This window comes from Poecile atricapillus, chromosome 2, assembly GCF_030490865.1.
Source record: "Poecile atricapillus isolate bPoeAtr1 chromosome 2, bPoeAtr1.hap1, whole genome shotgun sequence".
Classification (NCBI taxonomy): domain Eukaryota; kingdom Metazoa; phylum Chordata; class Aves; order Passeriformes; family Paridae; genus Poecile; species Poecile atricapillus.
In genome coordinates this window covers 120096300-120109294 of record NC_081250.1, presented here as the reverse complement: position 1 = coordinate 120109294, position 12995 = coordinate 120096300, and the positions used below count along the sequence as shown (strand labels likewise).

Sequence of the window (12995 nt, the reverse complement as noted above, 5' to 3'; positions counted from 1 at the left end):
CCAAGCCACCCAACAAAAAAAAAGGCACAAAGCTTCACACCAACATTAACTGTACAAAGTGAGCACTCACACACACATTTCTCTGGAGGTGAAAAGATATTACAGATCAGGAATGTCATCTAAAGGGTATTCTCATTCTAGCACCATTCTCTAGCAAAACTAACTAATTTAAATTTCTGATTCAATGATCCAAAGCTTATTTGATGATCTCATCTGTTGCTCAGGTGACATCTTAATAGACAGTAGGAATAACATACTACATGGCACTCTAAATATACTTTCACACGTTTGAAATGTCTTTTTTAAAAAAAAAGATGACAAAAGTGAATGCATTAAATAAGAAAAACTGAAGCATACAAGGTACAAAAATAAAATTCCTTTTTGGTGAGCAGCAGTCTGATCTGACTCACAGTGTGCTAAGTAGGCAAGAAAAAGAAAAGGGAAAAGACCAACTAGTCTCACTGAAGACGCCTCTGCATTAACAGCACAAAATCACTGAAACTGAGATTCATTTTTTCATGAACAAATCATCAGGTAAGTTTCAACTCTTCATAAAAACAGAAATGTAGGATACATAAAGACAAGTCTCTTAAAAACATTAATTATGCTTTTCACATTTCTAGCTCAAATTTCTAAGTTTTCTAAAATTCAAATAAGGCAAGTTTTTTGTTTTGTGCACAATGTGCTTTATAACAACAAATAAAAAGCCATGGCAGATTTGGTCTCCCTGATGCCAAATGAACTGTTCACTACCTATAATCTCTCTCCTCCTATCTTTTTTCTACTGTTATGTCTTCCTTTCACTCTATGTCCTTTCGTCTCTTCTATCAGTGGACTCCACAGTCTCTTCCTCCCAGCTGTGTAACAACTGAAGAGGCCGTTCAGAAGTCAGTAATTATGAATTCCCTGTGCACCCTCAAGACACACTGGAGCACAGAGAAGGGGCCAAAGGAAACTTCCATGGTTACTACAGACTAGAGCACTCAGATGAATACATCAGTTTCTGCTGTTTCCCAACTGTATTGCCCCAAATTAGGCTCTGCCTTGTCTGAAGGCAGAATGAGAAAGAACAGCAAAGCGATATAAGCTCTTTCAGTTAACTGCTTCAAGGATTTTACCTTGCACTACACTAATCAGTTCTTCTTTCTTCATGCCCTGTAAAGGTATCTTCATATGCTTCTACATTCACTAGTTTTATTGAACTATGTTACTTAGACTCTTTAAAAAAAAAACACTTTAAAAGTTCATTTGTGGATATTTCCAAGAGAGATTCATGCACGTGTAATGAGGCTGTAAAAGATCTTGAAAAAAATACCAGGTCTAAAGTAGTAGTTTAATATATTAATTATTTATAAGAAATATACAGAATTTATAAATAATAAGAATTCTTTATATCTTTCACTATTGTGCTATCCTGAAGTCCTCTATTAGTTGTTCAATGAAGGCTCAAATTTTAATTTTCTTGTAAGTGTCCATGCATTTAATACAAATGAAACAGTCTTCACAGTCTATTAATCATAGGCCCAATTACAAGAAAGTCCTAATTAGCCCTGTCTAAATGTACCTATCAGGTTATTAAGTTAATTAAGAGACATTCTATCTTGCCCTGGTAATTGGTAACAGTAACTACACAGCAATCACATTTTAACTGTACAGACTTTCATAGATTATGGCACAGCAGGCACAGATTCTGGCTGTGTTACGCTCTTTTTTTCATGGATTAAATTAGAAGTTTAAATACAATTAAATACAGCAAGTCTTCACAGCTATGTCAGCAGTGACTTTGTCAATAAAGAAGTCATGAGAGGCTAGGTGTCTCCCAGGTGACCAGCCAGAGTATGTCCATTTAGGATAAGAATTGCTCTCCTGGCTCTACTGACTTATTGGAGATACATGCATTGACTACAGTGAAGCTTGGACACTTAGACATCTAAATTTAGACTTGCTAACCCCTTCATACAGGCTGTAAATGAACAAAGAAGATATAAAATTGAGAGAAAACTTGTGGAAGAAGAATAGGTTTAAGAAACTTTTTAATGACTGAGACTTTTTTGTTAGAATTCCATTTTGATTACTGCAGTAACAAAGCAAGGAAACAACAATAAATATTTTTAAAAGTATATTTTAATATTATTCTTATTGCCTAAATTAAGAGTCTGCAATTCTTAAATGAGAGCAGAAATGACGGCTTAAATGACTGCTTCTACCAAAAAATATTATTTTCTATGGAAATAAATGAAAAATATCAGCATCCTTCCTTTGGAAAATAACCAGGCATTAAATATTCTTGAGCAATTTTTAACTAGAAGTAGTAAAATCTCATTACAAATTATGATCAAAATGGACTTCAGCATATTTTACATTCATGAAATGATCATCACATCTGCCTATAAAATAAATTATTCAATCCTATACAAATTTCCACTTAAATAAAATTCACATGTCCGTACCATATTATTTGATTCAAACCATGGTAGAATAACAGCTGAGAACAAATAGTAGTCCTATCCATCTTGCTCATGAAAATATTCAGACTTTTACCTGGAATTGACTAAAAAATTTTCAATCAACACTCTTTTTTTCAAAACCTCACTGATACCATTTCAGACAGCTTTGCAGTTAAATTTAATACCACACGACTGTAGTACACAACATGGGAATACAACCCACAGAGAAATTCCTTTGGACGTAGAAGGAAAATGAAAGTACAAAGCTGATATGGTGGCTCTGATGCTTTGGTGCAAACAAAATTCCCCTAAAGGTGGCATTGCTGGGGAAATCTATGGTATGGGACTAGTGGCACAGGTGACATTTCATAGAATGAGAATAACAGGAGGAAGTCTGAAAACAAACAATGAATAGCTATCTTTCTTAAGTGTTCATCTACTAAATATCTGTACCAATTCAATAAGAAAAGACAAGTTTTGGGGGCTATGTTACTAACCATTTTTTTAGGGGGACTCTGGAGTGTAGAATGGAAACAGCAGACAATCCTTCACAGATCATATTATCAGTTTCCTGACTTGGATGAAGTAGCTCTACCTTAAATGATTCCAACTCATGCTTGTAATACTTAATAAAATATGCATCATTGATCTTACTTAGGAATGAATGGGGCCTGGTGGACAATTTCAAAGTTTCACTGAATAAGTTCATGACACTTTATCAAACTTCACCACACAGATTATAACATGCAATATCTATCTGAATGTCTTGCTGCATCTTTTCACTTATTAATCCTTTGAGGCTTTTTCCTATCCTAATCTTAGTATTTCAAATATCATTGTCCCAAATCTGCTTTACCACTCCTGAATTCACAAATTAGCTTCAAACACCAGTTTATGGCTTTATTGAAATATTTCCTTTCTCCCATTCAAGCATTCCAAGAATGCTATCAAGAGAGAAGTCACTGCTCCTAGGTTATTCTAAAGCATTAAATAATTCTCAGGGGAAGAAGGAAAGGTTAAAGACATGCTCACAGAGATGCTAACCATGACAACAGTTATCATGTTTTCTCCCATAGGTTAGTTTTCAAATCACAAAGATTTCTTATGATAGCTTATAGTTCTTTCTGCAATCCCGTATCTCTGCATGACAATCTCACACTTGTGGAATTATGCCTACCATATCTTTATCTGAACACAGCAAGGATTTATCAAATGAGAGTAGTTCACGTTATTGCAGAAACACTGTAAGGTTTCCCTGAAGCGTAATTCAGCAGCCTACCTCAGTTTCCATCCACTCTATCAACCTCTGAAACTCTGCCCTCAAGGCATGCACTTCACAGTTCAGCCAAAGAAAATGAAAACTGCTTGTTCTCTGAAAGGTCTGTAGGATTTACATCAAAAAAAATACTCATAGATAAAGACTAGGAAAGACTATTACAACCTGGCTTAAATTACAGCCATAAAACAACATTGACTGCACATCAGTGCCTTACCTAAAAGCTAATTCAATAGGCGGGAGCTGATCTTCCTCTGATCAGCTGAAGTAATCTTATTTCAATTTCAAGGTCTAAGTTCCACCATGTGCAATGACTCATTACTGCAACTGTTAAAAAAAAAATCTCATCATATTTCCAGTTTAAGCTTCACTGACTTAGCTTCAACCTGTTTGACATGATTTTTTTTTTTTTGAGGAAGGGTAATTCAAGAAACTAAAGTAGAAGGTATTTTTGTGGCTACCTCTGGTAAGCTGACCCCAACCAGCAGCTAAGCATGCACCAGCCACTTACTCATTCCCACCCTCAGTGGGATGGGGAAAAAAATTGAGCAAAACCAAGAAAAAATCACGGGTCAAGATAAAGACAGCTTAATAACCACAGGAAAGAGAAAAAAAAAAATAAAAATCAAAGAACAAGTGATACCGAGGCAATCACTCACCACCTCCCACTGCCTTACCAATCTGCAAGCAACAGTTATTTCAGAAAATTTACTCCCAGGTTTAATTGCTGAGCATGACATTATAAGGTAAGGAATATCTCTTTGCCCAGCTGGATCAGCTATTCCAGCTGTGTCCCCTCCCAGCCTGTCCCCACCCTGGGCCTGCTTGTTGGTGGGCAAGAGGAAAAAGCCTGTGCTCAATCACTGCTAAGCAACAGGTAGAAGACCAGTGTACCAACACTGTTTCAGTCACAAATCTGAAAAGCACCAACATACAGGCTTATTGCGAAGAAAATCCAGCCCCTGTCAGACCCAGTACAGTACTACTGTAGAAAGGGTTATTAAAGTTTTATAAGTGGTGATCAGGAAAGAGCCATATATGAAAAAAACAATTAAGGAGTTGACTCAGCAAAGCCCTAAGGCTAAGATATTCTGTATGCCTGAGAAATAAATAATTACAAAGCCATGGGCATGCTTAAAATGCCCTGATGAATTAGACCGCTGCTCTGTGACTGTAGAATTACAAACACTCCCTTCCTTCTTTTTGGAAGCCTACCAAAAAAAAAAAAAAAGTAAATTAATGTTTTGAAATTTGATGGAAATCCTTTCAATTGCATCCCATGGAAAACTTTGATAATACACATTTTAAAAATGTGTGCAGCAACCATTGCGCTTCCCAGGTGCTTTTCTTTCTCCTCCCAAACACTCCCCCAGTAACTCTGCATTACTACACAATTAGATTTATTCAAGGTATACAGAAAGATAAATGTGAGATGATGTTTTAAAACATTCTACTGCCCAGTGTGTATAGCCAAAGTTATTAAACATTCTGTGTAACTTCTATGCCTTAAAATTATTATAAAAATTGATTTCATATTTTTTCTAATCTTGACCAAGCATTTTTAAACTATTCACATGGAATTTCAAATAATAACCAGCAATTACAGTGACACAAATGGAGAATGTGAGTTACCAGAATCCAGGGTGGGGAGGTTCTAACACAGATTTAATTACCTGGACTTTAGCTGCCTAAAGAAATTAACCCCAAGTTTGCTCCAGTAATGTTCACTAAACAAATGTCAAAGAAGTTAACAAATGCTCCCTGATTGTTAGAAATTACTTAAATCCTGTCATTTGGAAAAGTTCCTTTAGTACAGCAACTAAACAACTACAAGCAATATGCAGTATAATTACAAGCTTTATTCATACACTTTGAATAGATTATTATCTATTCAGATACACATCTTAATTTCCTGTTATTTACCTGTGAGAGATTAACTTGGTCTCATAAGAGTTCATACCAATGTTGTAATCAGCTTTTTAAATAGACCTAATCTTTAATATGCAACAATACATCAGAGATTTCTGAACTGGAAAGGTCAGAATTCATTGCCATGGAAAAATCTGGAAAGGAATTTTCACCCCAGCAAAATAAAAAGAGTTTTTTTATATTTGTAAAACTTATAGACTGCAATTGTTTCCAGAACTCTTTAAATAATACTAACAAGAGCTTTTTATATAGCATTTGAAGAAGACAAAGAGGCTGTTTCACATGTAAGGTGTTGCTTGATTGACTTAAAACTACTTGTATCTTATTTTCACCCCCCACAGGAGAGGTCTAACTGAGTTGCCCATCACAGGTAGCACAGGATGTGCAGTATGGTGTCAGGAGAACCACTGCAGACTCTGCAAGCTCCCAAATGCTTCTCAGAACACTTAGTCACGTTCACTTTGGTTCCACACTGCTCATACTCAGCGCCTCTCTAACTGTAAGTGGAAAAGTTTTTTACTATTACAAGTAACACTTTTATATTATTTCGACCCATGTCCGCTTACATAGAGATGAAGCTTTTGCTTAATTAACACACTTGAATTTTGCTATTTGAAAAAAAAAGAAAAGCAAAACCCACAATGAAATTGGAATGAAGGAATCGGTCTCTTTAAATACAAGAACACAAGAATATTTTGCCATGCAGAAGCCATCAGTCCACAGATGTAACAAAACTTGATTATAAATGCATTAATAATATTCTAGTAAATATTTAAATAACCATGTTAACTAATAGAAAATAAATATTGACTAATTTGTTTTTATATTTTAGGGATCTTCCCCCATTTTGTGTACTATCATCTATTAAATGTTACCACATGATATTTGGAACTATTTCATTTCTAAAAGATATCAGTGTACCTGAATCTATCTTCAGCCCCAACCAGGAAGACACCTTAATAAATCCAGTTCAATTGAAAGCAAAATCCACCTCTGATAGCTTTCATATGGATTTTTATCATACATCAGTTAAGCCAAAACTACCTCTATGATTTTCTTCATCAGCAACCAAGATAACAAAGAAAATGCTTCAATGATTTTTTTTTTCTCTTAACATTGTTTGCAAAGTTCTGACAGATTTCTAACATTCTCTGCCTCCACAGATTATCTCTTTATTTCAAGTCAAATTAAAATGATATTTCTTCTACTTAAGGCATACAAAATTCTGAGAATGATGATCCAATCAGTCAGACTAAAAAAAGAAAAATAAAAATTGAAGATTAGAAACACATAGGGAAAAAGACATGCAGGTGTCCATTTTGACCTAAACAGTGCAGCAGGCTTGAAGTATACAGGTTTAGAACGCAATATGAACTTTGAAGAATCGGGTAGGAGACACAGCAGCAAAATTACATGGAAAAGGAAACAACACTGACTGCTGAGGTACCCGTGTTCTACATCTCCAGCCACTTCCTAGGGCTCCCAAGCTGCTTCCCACTGGCACTACCAGGTTCATTGCTCTGCCTCAGCCCTGAGAAATTAAAGTCACTGCCCGTCTCCATCTAAAAATGGCTGCAACTTGAGGAAGCACTCCCAGGCTGCGGTCCGGGATTCTCCCAGAAATCAGGTCCTTCAGGATTGGGGTTTCAAAACACACACACCTGGCAAGGCTGAGGTCTGAGCCCAGGAGATGACACTACCTGCTGAAGATGAACACCACACTGCCCAGCTGGCTACACTCTTATGACAGAAAACCTACGCTCGCAAAGCAGGCACCAAGATTACCCTGCTGAAAATGCATGGTCCAAGATCCTCTCCACAGATTTACTTGTTCACCTCATTTATTACTGGCTGTGTGCTGCCTTGGAATAAGACTCAAAACTCATCAGGCAAGTCTCTTTTGCAACATGTCCGGACAATTTCTGTCACAATAGGGTACCTTTGCCTCGCTACAGCCAGAAAATGAAAATACAATATGAAGACAATAGAGATTTGCAGCAGACAATTGATTTAGTTTCATATAGGAAAGATAATATTTTACATTCTGTTTGAACATCTTGAAAAAAGACCCAACCATATTCCAGAAAAAAGACACAACCATATTCCCCAGAAGGCATGGAAAAACAAAATGTCAGGCATAATTCAGTAGTCATAATCAGAGAAGCACAGATATCTAAGTAATATTTAGCTTTGTTCATTTAAGAAATACTACATTTTATTTTAATACAGAAGTATGCAATGTCAAAAATTCAATCTAAGCACATGTATCAGCACAGTCCTGTATTAACTTATTTCCACAACCAAAAATAAATTCCCTGTGCCTAGACACAGCTGCAACATCCTGTGTGGAACTGTTAGTTGAATGCTTTTTTTCACGAAGGTTTGGCTACTACTGCCACAAAGCAAAAAAGAAAAACTAAACCAAACCAAACAACACACCCATATATATATATATATATATATATATATATATATATATATATATATATATACACACACACACACATATATAGCTTTAACCAGTGCACAAGTACATATCCCCATACAACTTCTGCACAGAAATCCTTAGAGGAAAGATGTTCTATAATCGTGTGCAGAAAAGCATTCTTCAGCAAAAGACAACTGATGAGCAGAAGTGAATACAGTTGAACTGTATGAGGAAAAACACCAAACTTCGTTAATCATATATAGTAGATATATCATGGATTACACCCAGGCACATGTTTAACAGAAGAGGGGTCTAAGGTGATTATTTGTTTCATTAGAACTAACTTGCATGCCCAAGTTCTTAAAAAAAAACCTCACCTAAGGAAGTACTGCCAAAGAACTCACAGTAACTCCAAAGAGCAGTTGAAAATGGAGAACTGTGTCAATATCAAGCTAAAAAAAAAAAAAAAGGCACTGAAATAAGAGGATGTCAAACACCACTATTTGACCTCTGAGGCCAAGTGCATTGGTTACACAGGCTTTAGGCTGACACTTCTATGATGCCCACAAATAAAGGAGGTCTGAGATAATGGGGACAGCTAAATAAATACTAGCTTACATAAGCTGGATTCACTTTCCACTCCGTAAATTACAGATTAGCTAAACTATACATATGATGGCAATATTAAAGCCATTTTTATACAATGCAAAGCATAATTATGAAATAAGAAAAAAAAAATATTATCAGTCTCTGTGTACCAAAAATACAAACTAATGAATATGTTTTTCCTGAAAGAAAAATTAGCAAAAAAAAATATTAAAAAGACATAAAAAATTGTGAGTACTAATAATTATATCACATAGATCAACTTACTAAAGTCACTTTCTAGCTCAAACAAGGTAACTTTAACACATACACAGAACTGGTGTGTTTTCTGAAAGTGTCATTTGCTCTTTGACTATCTCCTCCATATAAACTGTCACTATGGATTTAGTCACCATGTCCTCACTAGTCTAACAGTGACATGACTGCAACATCCAGGAACTGTCCTCTGGCTCAGGTTTTCAAACAAAGGACTAAAGCACGTCTACTATGGACTAAAAGACATGAAAGCTAGAGCCTTAGGTGGACATTTAAAGAGGTACTGCTGTACTAACAATTGGAGACTTTCTATGGGTAGCAACAGTAATTCTTAAGGACAGAATTATACCTAGAACTGGAGTTAGGCCCATCATTTCTCATCAGACACTTCTACCATCAAGACTGCAATGGTTCAGGCAACTGAAAATCACTTTATTTCTAGAAGCTGAAATCTAGGTGATTTTAGATAATAGGGTTTTGGAGCTGTAGAGCTATTTTTAATAACAGCCAAAGCATTATTAATCTAATTTTCTAATGCTTTTTTATTTAGAAAACACTGTCTATGACTCACTGGTGTACATTTTTGATTGTTTCCAAGACTGCAAAGTAACTTCCCAACCCAGACAGCGATTGCCCAGTTAAAGCTTCCTGATGATTTGATTGCTCTTTATTTAACAATATACTAAATTTGCCTGGTTAGGAGTGAAGGCCTTTCTCTTGTAAATCAGGGTCTCACCAACTGCAGCAGGGCTCCCTGTGGGAATACAGTATGCTCACATGGACTGCGCTGCAGCCCTGAGACTTGTCACTGCTCTGTATTGCCACACTAAGCAGCAGAGAAGGAGGGAGAAATCAATTTTTTCTTGATTTTGTGGCACCAATTAATGGGATTAATAGCACTACCAGGCACTGAGGCAGCACAAAGAAAGAGAGAAAGTAGAAAGCCCATAATGAGCTCGGGGTCTTGCTGTGAAAACTCCTGAACCATGTGAAGACCGTAGGAACCAGAGGGGTTTGCAGCTCTATGCAGGCAAACAATACAAAGGAAGGGGAAACACAAGCACAAAATAATACATGATAATGCAGCAGGACAGCATCAGCAGAAGTAGGAATTGTAGCCAGGTAACTGACTATCATTTTAGTATCCTAACTACTATAGATTTTATTTCCTCCCCTTACTAGTTAACTTTTTTTCAGTGTTTAAGTAAATGTTAAGTGGATCTTCATTCTGGCCAACTTCATTTTTCCATTATCACAGGGAAACATAAGTTGTTTTTTTTCTCCCCTGCTGTCTTTTTCTTTCAGGTATTCCTCCTTCAGAGAAAAAGAAATCAAGATTAAATCTGTTACTCTAGTAATTTAGTCTTCTTTTTGTGTTTATCTCTCTGCACTGTTCCTTATTGTTAAGTCTACATCCAGCCTTTGTCTCCAAATAGCTTCACTGTCTTACACTTTATATTGGACTACAGGCACTATCTAATGGCATTATTCTGAACCATGACATACTTAGGAGGAGCACTGAAACACCTTTTTTAATTTTTTAACTGGAATTTCTACCTCATGCAAAACTGTGTCCTCAGCGCAATTATGGATGGTGTTTCATATGGCACACCAGAGGAATTTCAGCATCTGCAAACCTTTATCTTCTCCTCAGCCTGCATTTCCCTGGATATCTCTGCTTTTTCCTCATTACTTAGGAAGAACAAGACTCTTCAGAATCCTTAAGAGGATGAACATCCAGGTTGCATTGGGTGTACTGAGCATGTCATACCCAAATGCAATGGACAAGTGCAATTAACACAATGTGTCTGAAGAGGAACCCAAACACCTGCCGCATTTATTTGGGATCTCTGTCCAGCACAGACGGGATTCTCAGGCCTGTCCCAATGTTTCAGAGCATCTGTATGCATTTCATAGAGCATGCACACACGTTTCAGTCTGAGAAATCCCAGTTATGGGATTCCCAGGAAATTATGCCATCTCTCTTTTCTTCTCCTTCAAATGAAAACATATCCTTAACTACACAAAAGCCTCCAATTCCATCTCTACAAAACTATCACAGAGTCTGCATCATAAACCTTTTCTCCTTCTAACTGGCCTATGAATAATTGCTTCCACAGGTTCTTTTCAAAGTCACCTACAGCTGAAACTACCCTTTCTTTTCAGTTCTATGAACCATCTCTCATGTCTCCAGAAGAGACTGCTTCCACTTATTTAGGCTTCTAGGATGAATTCTGTTATCAACAACACGGAGCAGCTTTTCTGCACTAGTGCACCAAAAGGAATGTGGAACTTATGATCACTCAGAATTCCTTTCTCTGATAGACATACCTGACCAGAGGAATATTTCACAATCATCCATTTACCTCTCCACTCATTCAAATGTCGCAAAGGCAAAACGCCTGTCAAAAAAAAAAAAACGCCTGTGTAGCTCCTTCTTAATGAAGGAGTTCATGGCACAAAAGCCAGTGTTAATAGTGGTGCTACGGACACCTTTAATTCTCTGGCAAATCCATGCCGAATTAATGCATCAAGTAAAACAAAGTACTAGAGGTGTGAGTCAAACACTGCAAAACATACATGCTCTACATAATAAGTTATATTTTCTTGTATTTTCCCTGTCTTTCTCACTCTTTGGTTATACTCTTAGCAACCATGAGCACTAGAACCTTTCTTTAAAAAAAAAGTACAGATTCCAGGTAACCATTTGATGGTAGGGACTAAGATTATAAAAATAAAATAGAAAAGAAAAAGAACATGCTGGCAACGTAGCATTAATCTTCATCCCACCCTCTCCCATTTCCTATCCTTTCTCACTCTCACGCTCACTGCATTCATATCGTCTGTTTCCTCCTAATTTGTTCAGCCATCCTCCCTAATTATTCAATTCCCTCTTCTGCTCCTTAACGGAATCAACTGGGCTTCATGACATTCCCCCAGCCTATAGGAAACTGCACCTTTAAAAGACAAGATCCATATGAAGCTAACAAGTACACAAGCTTTGCAGATCTCTTATGCCCACCTAGTAGCTTGCTACTGGAGAAAAGCACCTGTTCTCCTCTCCCTCCCTTCACCCTCAAGCCATCTACATTTTCTCCCCCAAGTCAATGCCACATTCCTCATCAGACTCATGGTGACCCACTGAGCTCAGCCTACTGAACAATTTTCACTTCTTTGTAGATTTCATTTTCTTCTATTTCATCTTCCCAAACTGGGTAACTGTAACGTGACACAACCACCAGTTCTGGAACAAGGACAGCAGGAATGCACAGCCAGAAATGAAGATGAACAGGACCTGCAGCAACTCGCTATTAAATCAGCCTCATAGCCCATAGTCCTGAATACTAAACCATCAAGAGTGTCTGGAGTAAAACAAACCATAGAGGAAAGATTCAATTAAAAAGGCTCCAACACAGTTGAAAGACCCAAACCTTCACAATTCCTGCCCCAGAAAACAGCTCCTACAAAAGCCAACAAAAGGGCTATTGTATCGTAAGTATATTGTACCAGACACTATAGAGAAATATGGTTTAAGAATAGAGTGATTTAATTTATTGAATATTGCAGGGAGCTGGAAAATGATGAAGGAGAAAGGATGTTTCACACAAATACACAATTAAAAGTTTCCACCCTCTGTATGAACAGAAATTTTGTAAGACGTGGCTAATGTAAAATAGCCTTCTATTTATCATGGGTAATGCACATGCATTCTTCATTTTTTATGTGCATTTCTCATAACTGTAACACATCTCCTCATAGTACCATATACACTATACATACGCCAAAATCTGAGGTGTTTCACTGGAAACTCCACATTTAAGGCAAAGATAATACTTGAATGTTATGTGAATAAGGGAAGAAAACTGCCCAAATCAACAGAAGAGCAAAACCAGAGGGACATCATAACTACAGCCAAACAATTCTGCCTGAACATTTATAGATGGAACTAAAAATAAGTATTCAGTGAAACTGTGAAGACAAAGGAAAATTGACACAACACAGCATACAGGACCTGACTTAAAAGTTAAGGCCATCAAAAACATGTTTGTTGCAA

General features: G+C 36.8%; 1 protein-coding gene across 1 annotated transcript in view; it reads right to left on the bottom strand.

The window, feature by feature from the left end:
* Positions 1 to 12995, bottom strand: part of C2H8orf34 (chromosome 2 C8orf34 homolog) — a 147693-nt gene that overhangs the window by 127078 nt on the left and 7620 nt on the right. The window lies entirely within an intron of this gene.